Source organism: Chiloscyllium punctatum, chromosome X, assembly GCF_047496795.1.
Source record: "Chiloscyllium punctatum isolate Juve2018m chromosome X, sChiPun1.3, whole genome shotgun sequence".
Classification (NCBI taxonomy): Eukaryota; Metazoa; Chordata; class Chondrichthyes; order Orectolobiformes; family Hemiscylliidae; genus Chiloscyllium; species Chiloscyllium punctatum.
The window spans coordinates 5,779,953-5,799,414 of record NC_092791.1 but is presented as its reverse complement, the minus strand read 5'-3'; positions in this window follow the sequence as shown (position 1 = coordinate 5,799,414).

The following is a 19,462-nucleotide window of genomic DNA, read 5'->3' as shown; positions in this document are numbered from 1 at the left end:
TGAGAGAAGGAACAACTTTTGGAATAAAAGGGACCAGGTTTATGACAACAGCAAAGATGACTGGGAGGCATGAGGCAGGATGTGAGGTGGAGCTGGTGGTAAAAGGCTCAGTGTCGGTGTTCATGGGTCAGCCTTCACTGCACACTGTTTACACTGACTCAAACACCACACCTGCCCAATTCACCTCAATGACACTGTTCGTCTTGGTGTGCGGTACCCTGAGTGTGTATTAATATGATTAAGGGAGGCAAAGAGGTTGAACACATCCTCTTTACCCCGTCAGATTAGACAGTTGGAAAGAATCATGTTGAAGCCAATGCAAAAGGAGATTGTCTTTTTTCTGTCCATTTTCAGTGAAGAATGTTCAGCTGTGAACTGTTTTTGCAAAAGTGCAGGTTGATTGAAATTCTCACTGAGCAACATTGATGCAGAAAACACATTTCGGAGTTAGTGACCAAGTGGTTACAGGACTGCACATATCAGTAAGTGAAGCTGCTCACGTTTGGAAAATTGGTCTGAAAAAGTGTTACCACGATCTGTTGACAGAACAAAACCCCCATTCCCTGACAGGAAATAGAACCAGTATTGAGGCGATGAGAGCACCGAATATGAACCAGGAGCTCACATGAGAAGGTGAGAGAAGCATTCGCATTTATTCTCAGTGAAACCGCTTTTGTCTTTTTCTTCCTGATTATTTTTTTATCCGCGCATTGGTTTAAATTTGTCTTTGAACTTTTGCAGAATGGGAAACGACCATTCAGCCCATCGTGCTGTGCGGCTCAGAGACACCCATCTATTCTGGTCCCAGCTTCCAGGTCTTGACCCATAACATTGCATGTTCTGAGGCTTGCAGTACAAATGTCCAAGAGATTCTCCCCGTGATCGTACATGGCACAACAATGGGACTGAAGTTTGAAATGGTCACACTGTGTTGTTCCCCCCCCCCCGCCCCCCTTGACGAACACATCCGTATTTTCACCCACAGAGAGAGACACACAGACTCATACCCTGGGAGGGACAAAGGTGTCAGAATTACAACCGCCCCTTGTGCTTCACTGTTGTCCTCCGTCCCACAGACCTGCTTCTCCAAGTTTTAGGTGTAACTCAAGCCAGTTCGACACACAATGAGAGATACTGCGGTGAGCTGGAATTTTAAAACTGTCAGCAGACCCAGTTGCAGCTTTTAAAGTTAAAAATGTACTGATCCAATCCCTGCAGCTCCACAGACCCTGACATAAGAGGAACTGTCATACACCGGCCTGACAATGAGCTGCAGTGGACACAAATGCAATTTTCAATTGCTAAAAACACACGTTTCTAATCCCAGCAGCTCCTCACATCGTGTCAACTCAGGACCTGCCACATATCGGTCTGACCATAGACTGCAATGGACCCGAATGCAGCTTTCAAATTCGGCGGAGCACTGATCAAATCCCTGGAACTCCTCAGAAGCTTAAAGACAACTGTCTGACAATGGGCTGCATCGGGATGAAAGGCAACTTTCAAATTCAAAAACGCACGAACGTAATCCGAGCATCTCCAAACAACTCAGAAACGGAAATGCAACAGGTAACATGCGCACAAGCCAGGTGGGACTCGAACCGACAGTCTTCAGATCCGAAGTCAGACACGTTGTCCATCACGCCATTGGCAAGGCACAGTCGCTGGTTGTCCATATGAAATGTAAACACGGATTTCGGGCAGAAACGGCATTCAGAAGGTGAATAACCAGCAGAGTTAATCACCGTCACTGCTTCACTTCGAAGCCTCCCCTTTTGTGAAGCAGTGCCTTTCAATGATCAAGGAAAGATATTTCTCCTCACGTGTCTGCTTCAGGATCTCTTGCTCCCGTGCTGGAAGTTTCCACTGTTTTATTCACAGTCACTATGCGTGTTTCGGTTCCACCCCAATGAAATGGACTTTCAGACATTGAATCATGGTCTATTCCAGTCGAGGCATTGACCAAATCAGCGAGAAAGCTCTAGCCAGGTCTCTGCAAACAGACGAGTTCAAACAAAGTTGGCAATGCAAGTGTGAATCCGTGCTGTTCAGTGAGTGTATGGGAGATTGACACCACTTCTGACCTGAAAGAAGCGTTTCCCCCGCCGGGATTGGAATCCCAATCAAAGAGATACGAAACAAACTCCCTCTTGCTCTGCCTTCAGCCAAAGGCAGCAGGATTCGAAACCGCAATGAAAAACACGACTTCCCGTTTATCGGTGCAATCACTCAGCTATACCGACAGAACCACGTCACGGCGCTGCTTTCCTGAGTGTCTCTGTCTGTGGAGCTGAGGGAAGTGCATCGTTCTGCATTTGTTTGAATTCAATTACCTAAGCTTTGGAAAGATTTAAATATCGGTACCTGGTGTGTCTGGGTGTATCATTCCGGTCAATGGAATAGACATTCAGCTAAAAGCAAAAGCAGAAACTGCAGGAAAAAAAATCATCCGGGCTGACAGCATCCGTGGAGAGTGAATCAGAGTCACAGTTTCAGAATTTCGACAGAACCTTTATGAGAATTCCGTTTCCTCCCTCAGGTACTGCCGCCCCTGCTTGAGTTCCCTCAGCAATTCCAACAGCAGATCTTGTCACAACAATCCCCTTTATTTCAGTCCGGACAACCGAGAGGCACAGGTGTGCTTGCAAGGAATTATACGATCCTGGAAGGTGAAGAGGGAGGAGTGAAAGACATGTTGGGTTTAATTGAGATGTGGACGAGAGTATCCCAGTTGCTCTGCTGAGGTTTGGAGGTGACATTACAAATTTTCACATTCTGCGCCCTCTCAAGTGCGGAGTCCCTAAATCATCAAACAAGTGTGTCTGGGCATGAGTACGGAATGGATGCATATGACTTGTGAATTTACTTTTTGCATGGTGAGATTTCTACAGGAAGGCAAAGGATCCTCCTCAAGAATGATTAAGAAAAATAGGGTCTTGCTCTTGAGGGAGTGCAGTGAAGGTTTACCAGGCATGTTTCCGGGTATGGTGGGGCTGACCTATGAGGAGAGATTAACTGCGTTAGGATTGTTTCCTCCAGGGTTCAGACGGATGAGGAAAGAATCCCATAGAGACTTGTAAAATCTTAACAGGACTAGACAGGATAGATGACTCATTCCTCAGAAAAGGAGACCAAAACTGCACACAATGTTCTAGGCGTGGCCTCACCAAGGCGACAACACATCCCTGCTCCTGGACTCAACCTCTCACAATGAAGGCTAATACACCATCCCTTTTTGAAGCAGTAAAGCTATATTGCATGAAAGCAAGTTACCTGAAATGCACTTGAGCATCTTCCAACGACGAGAGCATGCCGGTGGCCTCTGACAGCCAAAGTGGTTTCACGACAATATGATGTGCTGACATGGCAATAGACACAGAAATGTATATGCAGTTACATAATTAAACACACGCGCTGCTGTGGAAAATCACTGCAGGCAGAACCTTGAGCATTAATCAGTTTATTGCACGATGCATCATGGGGACACACTCCGTCCGAAGAGAGGCTCAGTAGAACTCCAAACTACCGCAGGAAATTACAGGATTATAGAGGAAACAAAGACAATGTCTCCAATTTTGAATATTCGAGTGATATCAGCTGCTCTCCAGTCTGCAGGGACTGTATCGGAATGTATACAACCCTGACAGTGAATGCATTCTCTACCGCTGGAACCACTTTGTGAAGTACGCTTGGATATAGATGGTCAGGCCCTGGCAGTTGATCCACCGTCCATCCCCGCAATTTTCAAAGCTACATTTCTTTCCTAATATTGATCAGCGTCAGTTCTCCCACTCAGTAAAATTTGCATTCTCCAACATTTCTGGTATCTGATTTGTGTCCGGGAGTGTTAGAGTTGCACATCACAGAGACAGGGCTTTGGCCTAAACTGATCCATGCCGAACAAATTATCCTTCCACGATAATCTTATTTCCCTGCACTTGGCCCTTTATCCTTCTGAACCATTCCAGTGCATGTATTTATCCAAATACCTTGATAAATATGGTTAATGTTTCTCCCTCAACCACTTCCACTGGCAGCTCATTCCATATGCTTAACAGTCTTAGTGTATAAATGTTGGACCTCAGGTTCCCTTATATTATTTCCATCTTAACCTTAGACTGATTCCTTCTAGTCCTGGATTACCCAACGCTGGGAAACTACTGAGTGCATGCCTCTCATGGTCGATTACATTTCTATAAGATACCCCGTAAACTTCCTACCCTCTAAACGAAAAATTAAAGATTCAGCTCCCGAGTCTCCGCATCAATGATCTCACTCTCCATTTTGATTAAAAAGTTCTAGCGTGTCACAGTTGCTTGCCCCCAAGGGATCTGCTACAGTTAGATTAGCAATGATTAACTTCTCATTATACAGCATCCAGTGTAGGATGGCCTGCTTGCTAGTTGGTTTCCGCACGTATTGGTCAGGGAAACCATCCCACGGACAATCCAGAAATTCCTCCTCTCCACCATTGTAACTAAATAGATTAGTCCAGTGGATGTGCGGTTAACATCATGCATGATCACCAAAATATCCTTATCTCATGCATCTCTAATTTCCTGTTTACTGCCATTCCCAACATTACTACTGCAGTTTGGGGGTTGGGGGGCGGGGTGGGGAAGTGACACCCACTTATGTTTTTTACCCTTGTTTTTTATTCACTCTACCCATGAAGACACCAAATTGTCAGAGCTGGTATCCTTAAAAGTGATGAGCAAACTTTACATGACAAGGAATGGAGACATTTCGCTCAAACTTTGACCTTGCTTTGATGCTAATTAGTCTTATCCACTTCCAATGAGTTGTTTCATAATGCTACAGCTGCCAGTTTAAGGTGATGAGCAGCAATAAGCGTGCACTTGCTTTCTCAATAGCTTGATATCAGACTCGTATCGTTGAATTTTCACCATCAGTGTAATGTCAGTGCTGCTCCAGCAGATGGAAGTGAGGACTGATAGTCGCTTCTCCTGTCAACATGTTCAGGCCTGTTGTGACACACTGCTGGTAGAATTGAGACTGAAGTGTCGGGTTTCTTAGTCACGTCACAACCATTAGATGTTTTAGATGTTTTTGAAAGACATGACGGAAAGCAGGCATGCTTAAGTATTACTGAGTCAGAGGCTTGGTCATTAGTCGATATAGAATCCATGTAGGTGAAGGTCAGAAAGACCATGGGAAAGACAACGTTGCTGGAATAAATGTTGGAATCATGGAATTATTAATAAAGCATGAGAGAGATCAGAAGATAATGAAGCATGGAAAGAAAGGCAGTGTATTAATCCTTGGCTAATTAATCTTCACATCAATTGACAGACAGACAGAAAGACTTTTACACTTAATGGTAAGGTCCCAGGGAGTGTTGCTGAACAAGGAGACCTTGGAGTGCAGGCTCATAGCTCCTTGAAAGTGGAGTCACAGGTAGATAGGATAGTGAAGAAAGCATTTGGTATGATTTCCTGCATTGGTCAGAGTATTGAGTACAGGAGTTGGGAGGTCATGTTGCGGATGGACAGGGGATTGGTTAGGGGCCCCTGTTGGAATATTGTGATCAATTCCGGTCTCCTTTCCATTGGAATGATGCTGTGAAACTTGAAAGGGGTAAGAAAAGATTAACCAGGATGCTGTCAGGGTTGGAGGATTTGAGAGGTTGAATAGGCTGGGGCTGTTTCCCTTGGAGCATCGGAGGCTGAGGAGTGACCTTATCGAGGTTTCCAAAATCATGAGGGGTATGGATACATTAAACAAACAAAGTCTTTTCTCTGGGGTGGGGGAGTCCAGAACTAGAAGGCATAAGTTTATGGTGAGGGGGGGAAGAAATAAAGGAGACCTAAGGGGCATCTTTTTCATGCAGAGTGTGGTACGTGTATGGAATGAACTGCCAGAGGAAGTGGTGGAGGCTAGTACAATTGCAATATTTAAGGGACATCTGGATAGGTATATGAATAGGAAGCGTTTGGAGGGGGAGGCCAGGGACAGGCAGGTAGGACTAGACTGGGTTGGCATATCTGGTCGGCATGGTCGAGTTGGACCGAAGTGTCTGTTTCTGTGCTGTACATTCCTATCACTCTATCAGCAAAGGTCGTCACAAAGAAGAATTCAGATAGATTCCTGAAACAGTATGTCGTGGTTCAACCTGGATTTTGATGTACTGAATCTGGTAATGTGCAATGAGTCAGATTTTATGCATGGTGACAGACTGAAATATTGCCTCGGAACAGCAAAGTTTGAGCATTCATTTGGAGAGGGAGGATCTGACATCCGAAACAAATGTGCTCAGCTTATATAAGTGTAAATTGTAAACGGATGAGGGCAGAGATTGCTGGAGTGGACCAGGAAACGGGTTTAGAGGCAAAAACCCTGTGAAGAACAGTGACAATCCATTCAGAAGAAAAACAGTTCAATGCTCACAGGAATTAAATAACACAAGTGAGAAGGAAGAAATCTAGGAAGAGGACGAGTGTATTACGTTTATGTAGAAAAGTTACAAATAGCAACAAATTGAATTAAACGGAAAACATGAAATGAGGGAAATATTTTCGGTGAGCAGGACATTCGGAATGTTTATAGAAATATCAATAAGCCAGCAAATTGGACAGGCAAATGGACGTACATGGAATTGTGTAGGTGGGATGGGCTTCAGGTTAGTATGACAGGGCGGCGCAACATCGCGGGCCGAAGGGCCTGTACTGCGCTGTAATGTTCTATGTTCTATGTAAAGGTTAATAAGGAGGGAGCAGTAAACATCGAAAGCGAAGCTGCAGCTGATATTAAAGTGGACAGCAAGAGCATTCTTAAACAGAAAGAACTGAAGAGAAAAGCCAACGTGAATATAGGCCCATATTGAACGAAGCTGGGAATTCGTGACTGGGAACCACGAAATGACAGAAAAGATGAATAAATAGTCTGCATCTGCCATGAAAGTAGCAGGCAAAGAACATTCTATAATTGAAAAATAATGAAGGGCAAAAGAAACGGCGAGTAATGCGATCCAATGACATTCACAACAAAGAAAACGTCTGAGAAATTTACAGGAGTATTTACCGCAAAATATACTGGAACGAAGGAGGTGCAATCCAAGATAGAAAAATAGATAAGAAAAAAAAATGTGTTGGATGCACTAGTTGTAGTTTTCCAATAATCGTTATGTTTCAGAAAAGTATTACTGGATTGGTAACACCTTTACTCAAAAAAGTATGGACACAAAAAAAAATGACTCAGGCCGATATTGACCAATTAACATAATGTATTGGAAAAATTGCGAAGTCTATAATAAAGCACGTTCCACCAAAGCATTTAGAAGTACATGACATGATCGAGAGGACTGAGAATGGATTTACAAAAGGGAAATCTTGCTTGATAAATGTGTTAGAATTCTTTGAGAATGTGGAGGAAATAGTGATTTTTTTTGTTTTCTGAAGACATTTGAAAAGATACCACACGTAAGATTATTTAACAAGATAACAGCCTGTGGTTTCGGAGGTATGACGTTGCCACGGAGAGAAGATTGTGGGAATCACAATCGTAAGAGTGTTTGATGATGAAGTTTACTTTACAGGATGTCAATCTGTAGCTGGTGAATGCCACATAAATCCGTTTCAGGGGACACAAATATTTACAAAATATTTTAACGACTTAGATGAGGGAAGTGAATGTACTGCAGACATGTTGGCAAATGGCACAAAAAAATGTAGAGGAGGTAATTGGTGGGTACGAAGCAAACCAGTTTGCAGAGGGCTATAGATTGGAAAAGAGAGGGAACAAGAAACTTTGCATATTAATTTTACGTGGTGAAGTAAATGAGAAATGCCATAAAAAATGAAGTTATGAATTTTAGCAGGAACGGTGGAGCAACTGAATATTATTTGCATAGAGATTGAATTCTGAAATCTACAGAACAGGTTTGGGAATCCTCATCACAGAATGACGAAAAGCTAGCTTTTAATTTTAACTGCAACAAAGGCAAACATAATACTGGGCTTTGTTTAAAAACTAATGGAATATTGAGAGTTGATAAATGCGTGGCTGAGGAGCTGTTGCAGGGGCTAGGATTCACATTCTCCTATCACTGAGATCTCTTCAGCAACAGAAATGACACGTATAAGAGGGACAGGTTTCACTTGAATTGGAAAGGGACCACTTCTCTTGCAGGAATTCATCATCGTGGTACCCTGAAGACTTCAAGCTGGTAAGGGTGATGGTGAGACTCAACACAATAGTGAGAAAAAGGAAAAGGTTGAGGATGGTAAAATAGACACGGTGAAACATACTGAGAGTCAAGGCAGGCAACAGTTTGGCATAACTGAGGTAAGACTGCAAAGCAGCATTTACTTGAGTGCAAGGTGCCTGATAGATGGCGAAGTTGAACATAGCACATGGTTGGGAATTTGGGATGGAAATTTCATAACCATTACAGGAAGGTGACTCAGGGATGAACAGGACTGGCAGCTTAATCTTCAGGGGTGCAGATGTTATATAAAGGATAGACGGGGTGAGGGGGGAAACAAGAGAGGAGGAGGAGTGGTACTTCTGGTTCGGAAGCACATTATGGCTGGATGTCGCGAGGAAATTCCTGGGAGACTGCCCAGAGACGTGACATGGATGGAATCTAATTTTGAGAAAGGGATGATCACCTTGCTGGGAGTGTGATATAGTCCTCTCAATAGTCAATTGGAAATTCGCAAGTGAATATGTAAGGGGGTCTCAGCTATGTGTAAACACAATCGGATTATGGTCGGTGATTATTAACTTTCCAAACATAGTTTGGGACTGTCATCGTGTTAAGGTCTTGGAAGGGGAGTAATTGGTTAGGTGTATACAAGGAAAATTTCCTTTTCAATATATGGAAGCACCCACTAGAGGTTGTGGAATACTTGAACTTCTGTTGTGAAACGGAGCAGGACAAGTGACTGAGATGTCCTGGGGCGCAGACTTCAGAGCAAGTAATCGTAATTCTATTGGTTTGAAAACCGTAATGAAAAAGGGTAGAATTGATTAAAAAAATGAATGTTTCAAATTGGAGTGAGGCCAGGTTTGACGTTATCTGACAAGAACTTTGAAAATCTGGTTGGGGTGGGGATCGCGGGTTATTCGCTAGAAAAGGGACGGTTGGGAAGTGGGAAACATTTAAGCATGAGATCATGAGAGTTCAGTGGATGGTATGTTCCTGTTTGTGTGAAGGACCAATCTCGTCGGTGCAGGGAAAGCAGAATGACAAGAGAAATTGAGACTCTGGTCAAGAAATAGGAGATATATATATCAGGTGTAGACAGCTGGGATCGAGTGAATCCGGAAAAGGACATAAGGGCAGTCGGAAATCACGAGGGTCAAAAAGGGGCATGAAGTCACTTTGTCAAATAGAGTTAATTAAAATCCCAAACGATTCCATTAAAACAGAAAGGGTACAAAAATAATCAAGGAGACAATACAGCCGCTTAAAGGCCAACATAGCTGTCTATGTGTGAGACAACAAGAGATGGATGAGACACTGAGCAAATATTTTGCTTTAATAGGTGCATGGAAACTAAGGAAATTGGGAAATACATAGCGATGCCTTAAAAAGAGTTTATCTCAGAGTAGAGGAGGCACTGCATGTCTAGAAACCAAAAACAGAGAGAAATCCCTGAAATCCCTGAGATCTGATCAGGTGTTTCCCAGAACTTAGTGGGAAGCTTAGGAGAAGATTCCTGAGCCCCTTGCTGAGATATTCGTATTATTGATAATCATGGATGAGGTGCTGGAAGATTGGAGATTGGCTAATGTGGTGGCATTACGTAAGTTGGCTCGAAAGGAAAAGCAAGAAACCATGGAGAGTTGAGCTTTCTCTCCCACAGATGCTGCCAGACCCTCTGAGTTTTTCCACAATTTCCATTTTTTTTGTTTCAGATACACGACATCTGCAGTTCTTTTGATTTTTATTTAGTGGTCGTGGAGTGTTGTCTTCTGGATTGGAGGTCTGTGAAAACATAACAATAACAGAACGTAAGAAATGTGAGAGGGATTCAGCCATCTGACCCTACGAGCCTGCTCCTCTGTTCAGCAAGACCATGGATGATCATTCCATGGACTGAGCTCCACTTACCCACCGGGGGGATGCCTGCCTCCATTCCTGATGAAGGGCTTTTGCCTGAAACGTCGAATTTCCTGCTCCTCGGATGCTGCCTGACTCGCGGTGATTTTCCAGAAACAAACTCTCAGCGTTTAATCAATAAGGTGACCCTGAATAGGCGAGGGCTCTTCTTTTCCCTGCAGCACGACGAAAGGGGGCTGAGGGTTGGCCTGAACAAGACCCAGAAATCATGAGGGGCATTGTTATGATGAATAGCCGAGGTCTCTTTCAAAGTGTTGGAGAGTCCAAAACTATAAAACAGAGGATTATGGCGAGACGAGAAACGTTGGGAAAGGTCCTGAAGGGTAACGCTTTCACAGAGATGGTGGTGTATACACAGAAAAATCTGCTAAAGGAAGTGGCGGAGGCAAGTATAACTTTAAAATTTAAAAGGCAGCTGGATGTGTGCACGAGACGGAAATATTTAGACAAATTAGATTAGATTAGATTACATTACATTACAGTGTGGAAACAGGCCTTTCTGCCCAACAAGTCCACACCGACCCCGCGAAGCGCAACCCACCCATACTCCCCTACATTTACCCCTTACCTAACACTACGGGCAATTTAGCATGGCCAATTCACCTGACCTGCACATCTTTGGACTGTGGGAGGAACCCGGAGCACCCGGAGGAAACCCACACAGACACGGGGAGAACGTGCAACCTCCACACAGTCAGTGGCAAATATGGGTCACCTGTTGGCCATATGATACTCGGTCATATTGGGATATCAGTTCAGCACAGATGAGTTGGAACGAATGATCTGCTTCCGTGCTGTATAACTGTATGACTGTAAGTTTTGTTAAAACTTAGAAGAAGCTCTCGTCATATCACAGCTGAATACTGTCAACTACTGTGGGACTCAGATTAAAGGAAAGATACTCTGGAATCCGAGACAATCCACATGAGGTTCAATAGACTGATCTTGAGGATGGAGGGACTGTCTTGAGAGTAGAGATTGAGTAGTTCGAGCTTGTACCAATTGGAACATAGATTATTCAGTGGTGACATTCTGATCTTTCAGGTGCTTTAAATGCAGAAATATCGTTTCCACTTTTGGGAGAGTTCAGGACCAGGGAGGGTAATCTCTGGCTTAGAGGTCACAGATTTAAGGCAGAAGAGAAATTCTTCTCCCAAAATGGAGTGAATCTGTAGAATTCTTTACTGCAGGACACCGAGGTTGAGCAATTGAGTACTTTCAAATGTAACTGGGCAGATTGAATTTGTAATGGAATCAGTGCTGATTGGGAAAAGGTTGAAAAGCGGAGGTGAGGATTATCAGTTCAACCACAACGTCATTGAATAGAAGACAAAACTCCTTTGACAAAATTGCCCGCTTCTGGTTCCTTATAATTGACCTTAATTCCCCAGGACCTGATCATGTGTAGGTTAGAACTCTATGGGACGCTAAGGAAGTGATTGCTGGTCCCCTTGCTGAGGTACTTGTGCAACCATAGTCACAGGTGAGGTGCTGGGAGACTGGAGGTTGGCTGACGTGGATCCTCTGTTTAAGAAACAGTAAGGACAAGCCAGGGAACTGTAGACCAGTGTGTGTGACGTTGGTGGTGGGAAGGGTTTTGGAGGGAATTATGAGTGACAGAATGTACATGTATTTGGAAAGGTAAGGACTGATTCGGGGTCGTCAACATGGCTTTATTCGTGGAAAATCATGTCTCACAAACTTGATTGAGTCTTTTGAAGAAGGTGCCAAAAGGATTGATGAGACGAGAGCAGTGGATGTGATCTGTATGGAATTCAGTAAGGCGTTCAACAAGGTCCCCCAAGGAAGATTGGTTGGCAAGGTGAGATCTCACAGAATACAGGCAGAAATAACCATGTTGATACAGAACTGGCTCAAAGGTAGAAGACAGAGGGTGGTGGTGGATTGTTTTTCAGACTGAAGGCCTGTGACTAGTGGAGCGCCACAAGGATCGGTGCTGGGTCCACTATTTTTCATCATTGATATAAAAGATTTGGATGCGAGCTTAAGAGGTATAGTTAGTAAGTTTGCAAATGACACCAATATTGGATATGTCGTGGACAATGAAGAAGCTTAAATCAGATTTCAATGTGGTTTTGATTAGATGGGCCAATGGGCTGAGGAGTGGCAGATGGATTTTAATTCAGATAAATGCGAGGTGCTGCATTTTGGGAAAACAAATCTTAGCAGGTATTCTACACTTAATGGTCAGGTCTTAGAGAGCATTGCTGAACAAAGAGACCATGGACTGCAGGTTCATAGCTCATTGAAAGCAAAGTCGCAAGTCGATAGGATAGTGAAGAATGCGATTGGTATGCTTTCCTTTATTGGTCAGAGTATTGAGTACAGGAGTTGGGAGGTCACGTTCAGCTGTACAGGACATTGATTAGGGGCCCCTGTTGGAATATTTAATGCAATTCTAGTCTCCTTCCTTTGGGAAGGATGCTGTGAAACTTGAAAAAGGTTCAAAAAGGATTTAAAAGGATGTAGCCAGGTTTGGAGGATTTGAGCTATAGGGAGAGATTGAATCGGTTATGGTTGTTCTCCCTGGAGCGTTCGAGGCTGAGGGATGACCTCATCGAGGTTTATAAAATCATGAGGGTCATGGATAAGATAAATAGAGAAAGTCTTTTCCCTGGGTCGGTGAGTCCAGAACAAGATGGCGTAGGTTTAGGGTGTGCGGGGAAAGATATAAAAGGGACCTAAGGGGTAACTGTTTCACATAAAGGGTTGTACATGTGTGGAATGAGCTGCCACAGGAAGTAGTGGAAGCAAGTACAATTGCAACACTTAAAAGGTATCTACATAGATTTATGAATCGGAAGGGTTTGGAGGGATATGGGTCGGGTGCTGGCAGCTGGGATTAGAAATTGTCGGTTTTTTTTGGACAAAACATGGAAATTGATATCACAGTGATTTTAGTATCAGACAACTTGTATATTTCAAGGGCCTAACATCAATTCGTTTGGAAACTCCCTCCTTACCGGCATAATGGGTTAATCCACAACGGCGATTCAAGGAGGCAGCTGACTATCACCTCGAGGGCCATTGGGATCAATTCATGTCAGCCAAGAGATGCCCAGGTCCCACAAATGAAGAATAATTTTTTTTAAATCCATAGTTTTATTTGCATATTTGCCATTATTTGTGTGCTGTGCTTGTGGGGAAATATAACCTGGGGGTTTGTTGTTCTGTCATCTATTCTGAGAGTTCTATTTCTGTGTTTATTTACATAAACGTTTCACTGGTTTCAAAGCAGAGTTGATGACAGTAAAGCCAGATGAACGGATTTTCAAATGATAAGTTTCAAACCAAACCAAATTTATTTGAAAAATGTTGACAGTTTGCAGAAGTGAATGCAAATTTCATGACTATCGGTTGCAACAGATATTATTTATATCTGGAAGATCAACCTAATTTAACATTTGAATTTAGCTTAATATTTGGATTCTGGAAGTTCATGCAATGAAACATTTCTCTTCAATTGGATCCACTTAGAACATTGATTTATATTGTCGTCCTTTTAGACAGTAAAATTTCCAACAGTGCAACATAGCTCAAAGTGCGTTTTAAAATAGTTGAAATGAAATCAAGAACTGCCATAACAATTTCATCGAATCGATATTGTTGTTGCGAGGTTTAGTCACGCTTATATTTTCTTTTAATCTTTCCTAAAACGTTGATGTTGCTGGCTCAATCATCGATGGGACCCTCTCCCTAATTACCCGCTGTGTCACTTCAGAAATCATCAATTACCTGAAAGGTGGTGCGGATTCTGATGATTAGATTCTCGACAGTGTGGAAGCAGGCCCTTTGGCCCAACAAGTCCAGGCCGCCCCTCTGAAGAGGAGCCCATCTCTCTACCCTTTCTTACCCCTGACTAGGGCACATAACACTGTGGGGAGTTCAGCATGGCCAATTCATCTGGCCTGCACAGCTTTGGATTGTGGGAGGAAACCCACGCAGACACAGTGAGAATGTGCAAACTCCAAACAGACAGCGGGGAGATCGAACCCAGGACCCTGGCGCTGTGAGGCAGCAGTGCTAACCACAGAGCCACAGTACCATCCATGATGTTAACTGATGAGGTAAAGGCGAAAGATGGATTTTCTAATGGTAATTAGTAAACCCCTTGTTTTCGTATTTTTCCATTGACTATGGTTACCTTGTCACCATTTATTCCCCTGATTCCAGGATTACTTTGTATTCAAATTTCCCCTTGGCAAGTGGTGTATTCCACCTCCTGTCTACTCAAAGTCCAACTGGAGTTTGGAATACTGTTCCAGTGATACTCCCACTCTGATCCTAATGTTGAAAATGCAGTAAGAAAGCTCTCACAAACAGAAATGCAATAAATCTGACACTTTATATCATGAATAAATATTGGAATGGAATACTGACAGCATCACAGGAAACTTTGCATCCAATAATCAATCTAAAATCTGTATCTGATTCACTGGCTGCAGAACCTGATTCACCTGGTACATAATTCCCAAAGTTCTGTTCTGTTTTCCTTTCAGATTTCCATGCTCCCCCATAATTTGCACGTGTTGAGTTCTTGGTTGAAATATGAAAATGTTAGTCACATATTCCAATGTTGTCGTCAGCTATCTTTTCGAAAGTCTGCCATCTTGCTAGATTAATTATGGTTAATCCTTTTGAAGAAGCTTTAATACAAATGTTTGGCTTCTGAGTCACGTTCGGCACATGCAAGGAACAAGGGCCTTATTGTTGAATAGGGTGGGGAGATCAGGTCGGAAGGGCAGGCGTCACCTGAAGGACAATACTGAGCCATGTAACTTGCTTCAGAACTTTGGAAAGTCCAGGATCATCGTTCATTACACCATAATTTTCATTTAATATCCTTCAATGAATTGAAGCTTCCATGGTAGACATTGAACCCTGAGTCTGGAACTTTCGATTGCTTATCAAGTATTCATAAGGCCTGCTTAACCACGATATTGAACTGATATGTTCGCTTCAAGGATCTTTTTTTTCACTGACCTATGCGACACATTGAGCGCTATTACCCTCTGTAGGCGTCCTTTAGAAAATCGAAATAATCGGCCTTTCTGAAATGCTGTGGTCTAAAATGTTTTTAAGAAGGGAATTCCTGGAGTTTTGATCCAGTCTCTGTGAAGGATCGTTGAAATATGTTCACGTCAGGATGATGAGTAGTTTAGAGATGAGCTGACAAGTATTGCTGTTCTCATATATCTGCTGCTCTTCTCCTTCGAGATGGAAGTGATCATGGGAAGGTACTGTCTAAGGATGTTGGTCAATTACTGCAGTGTAGTTTTTAGATAGTGGATACTGCAGGTACTGAGTATCACATTTGGAGGCAACGTGTGCTTGTGAGAGTGCTACTACTGAAGTGGGATGCTTTGTCCTGGATGATGTCAAGCTTGTTGACTGTAGCTGAAGCTGCACCCATCCAGTCAAGTGGGGAGCTGGGTCATCACACTCCTAACTTCTGCCTTTTAGCGAGTGAATTCGCTTTGGGGGCCAGGAGGGTGAATTAGTTGCCACTGTATTCCTGGCCTCTGGCCTGCTATTCTAACCGTTGTGCTTATATGGAATGTCCAGTTAAGTTTCTAGTTAACAACAGTATTGAGCATGTTGATCGTTGGGGGTTCAATGATGGTAACACCATTGAATGTCACGGCGTTTTGCGAGATTATCTCTTATTGTCTGGAAGTGGTGTCAATGCCACTCGTCAGTCCAATTCCGGATATTGTCCTGATATTGTTATATTTGAATGTATACTGCTTCCATGTACGAGGTGTCATAAAAAGTGCTGCCATCGGCGCAGATATCAATTCTGGCCTTATAATGAAATGAAGATAATTGATGACACAGCTGAAGAAGCTTCGGCCAAGGATACTTCCTTCAGGAACTCTAATTGAGATGTCCTTGAGCAGTGACGATTGTCCTACAACAATCAGATCCATCTTTCAATGTACGAGGTGCGACTCCAGGCAGTAGAGAATTTGTCACCTGATACTCACTGATTCCAGTTCTCGTCGGGCCCTGTAATATCAATCTCGGGCGAATGTGAGCTTTAAGTCAAGTGCTGTCGCTCTGCCCACACTTCAGGAGCTCAGTTCTTTGTCTATGCTTAAATCAACTGTGTAATTCGCTCAGGAGCTGAGTGGAGCTTGTGTAGCCCACATTTCATGTCACTGAGCAGGTTATTGCTGAGCCAGTGCTGCTTGATTACTCTGTTGACAGCATTTATCACACACCCAACTCATGGCTGAGCATGGGAGCAGAAATTGGTCAGTTTGGATTGTCCTGTTTTCTGTGCTCAGGACGTGCCTGGCCTATTTCCCACACTGGCAGAAAGTGAGGACTGCAGATGCTGGAGACCAGAGTTGAAAAGTGTGGTGCTGGAAAAGCGCAGCCAGCCAGGTAGCACCCGAGGAGCAGGAGAATCGACGTTCTGATTCCTGAAGAAGTGTTTATGTCCAAAACGTCGATTCTCCTGCTCCTCGGATGCTGCCTGACCTGCTGCGCTTTTCCAGCACCACACTTTTCAACTATTTCACACACTGCCGGATTTTTGCCGGTGTTGCAGCTTCACTGGAAGTGCCTGCCTCGCTCAAGCCATCAGTATTTTTGTCGGCTACATAACGTTTGAGTAAGCAGTGGTTCCCAGAGTGTCTTGTTATCACGTGGAGAGAAGCGAATTGGCTGAATACATATATCTGTAATATTGCTGATACTTGGACGAAGCCGAGATGGATCGTACAATTGGCACTTCTGACGATAGAATGCTGTGAATGCTTCGGCCTTAACTTTTACACTGATATGTTGTGCTCTCCATCAAGGACGATAGAAATATCTGTGGAGCCGACCCGTCCGATGAGTTGTTTAATTATCCACCAGAAAAATGTTTGACGTGACCCTTTACTCAATGCAAATTTGGAAGATTGATGGAATGTTAGCCCTTACTATAAGATAATTTGAACACTGGAGCAATGAAGCTTTGCTTTAGTTACATAGCAGTTTGGGTAGACCACAATTGGTGAACGGTGTGCAATTAAGTTTTCCTTATGTCTGGAAAGCTATTATCACCATAGAGGGAGTGCTGTGAAAGTTCACTGGACTTTTATTCGCCCTGATTTTATTGAATCACAGTGCAAGCTCGGTGATGTGTATAGCCTACTCCTGGTCAATATTTTTATGTTTCAATGACTCCTGTATCTAAATACATTACATGAACTGATACTCCTTTATAACTGCACACGCTGAAATTCGTCAGAAATCTGCAATGAATTGTAGATATGATTTTTCCATGACAAAGTCATATTGATTCCATCTGATTAACTTGACCGTTCCTGATAATAGTTTCTATCTTACTCCTTATGCCAGAAGCTGACTTAACTGACATGTAGCTTCCGCTTTCTGTATCTCCCCCTTTTAATGAAGGATTTCAATTCTCAATTTTCCAATCTCATTGCAAATTCCTCGATTTTGGAAACTAAAATCTAATGCGTGAAACATCTTGCGAGTCACGTTTGTGTTAATATACCGAGCATGAAGTTGAACCCCTATCCGGTCTTCAACTATTTTATCAGGAAAGCTTCACTGGCGATTGTAATTTTTATTCTATCTCAACCTTCTTTAGTTTTCCTGATTTTCCACCTATTTCTGATGTAGAGGACAATCGCAATGTACTTATACAATGAAATGACCATTTCCTTTTTGTTGCTAGTTTCACTGACTCAATGTCCACAACACCAACATCCATATTGTTAACTATATATTAAAACATGTCAGAAATATCTCTGTCTATTTAATCTTACTAGCTAACCCTAACTTTTAGTCTGATACTTGTTTCTTTATTAAACTTATATTCTTCCACTTTCCTATATCTGTCAAATCTTCTGGTCTCCCCCCTATCAGTGTGCAATAGTATAGATTTATGCTCAGTTTGGTGCCGGTATTTTAGTTTTAACCATGGACTGTGATTGTTTTCTTTGGGTCTTGTTTTCTTACACTGCAGAAATGATCTCTGAGGCATATTCTGAAATATCTACTTTCATGTCTATTACTACGCAAGGAAGAACAATGAACATTGTAAATTAACAGCCCCAGGAACAGGTCCTTCCACCCTCCAAGCCTGTGCTGATCCAAATTCATGATCTAAACCTATCGCTCAATTCATAAGAATCTGTTTCCTACTCATGTATCTGTTCAGATGCACCTGAAATGAATCTACCGTGCCTACCTTTACTATCTCTGCTGGTAACACCTTCCAGGCACCTAGCACACTCTGTATAAAGGACTTACCGCGTGTATCCCCCTTAACCTTTTCACCTCTCACATTGAATGTGTGATCTCTCGTTATTGAATCCTTCACCCTGGGAAAAAGCTTATCTCTTTCCACCCTGAGTGCACATTTCATGATTTTGTGGACCACAATGAGGTACCGCCTCCATCTTCCCCACCACCCCCCCACCCCCCGATCTTCTGTTCCCTAATGGAAACAACTTCAACTTATTCTACCAGGCAACATCTTCGTAAACCTTCTCTGCACTCTTTACAAAGTGTCCACATCCTTTTGGTAATGTGGCGACAAGAACTGTACACTGCATTCTAAACACAGCCGAACCAAAGTTTTGTACAATTTTAATAAGACCTGCCAGCTTTTATATTCAATGCCCCATCCGATGAAAGCAAGCAAATTATATGCCTTCTTGACAACTCTGTCCACCTGTGCAGCCAGCTTCAGGGTACAATGGACCTAACTCCCAGATCTCGCTGATCATCAATTTTCCCCAAGACTCTTCCGTTTTCAGTATAGTTTGTTCTAGAATTAGACTTCCCAAAATGCATGACCATACATTTGCCTGGATTAAACTCCAACTGTCACATCTCCACCCAACTGTCCAGTCTAACTGTATTGTTCTGTATTCTTTGACAATCCCTTATGCTTTCTGCTACTCCACCGATATTCCAGTCATTTGCAAACTTACTGATCGGAACAGCAATGCCCTCTTCCAGATCATTTTGTATATCACAAACAATAGTGGCCCCAGCACTGATCCCTGTGGAACACCACTGACCAACTTTCTCCATTTCGAGAAGCTCCCTTTAATTACTACTCTCTGTCTACTGTTCCTCAACCAGTTCTTTATGCACCTAGCTAGAACACCCTGCACACCATGTGACTTCACTTTTGCCATTAGTTTACCCTTGGAAACCTGATCAAACGCCTTACTAAAGTCCATGTATATGACATCTACAGCCTTTCCTTCATCTATCAATTTGTTCACTTCCTCAACAACTCTATTAAATTGGTAAGGCCTAATCTCCCCCACAGAAAACCACATTGTCTATCACTGATAATCCCATTCCTTTCCAAAGTAA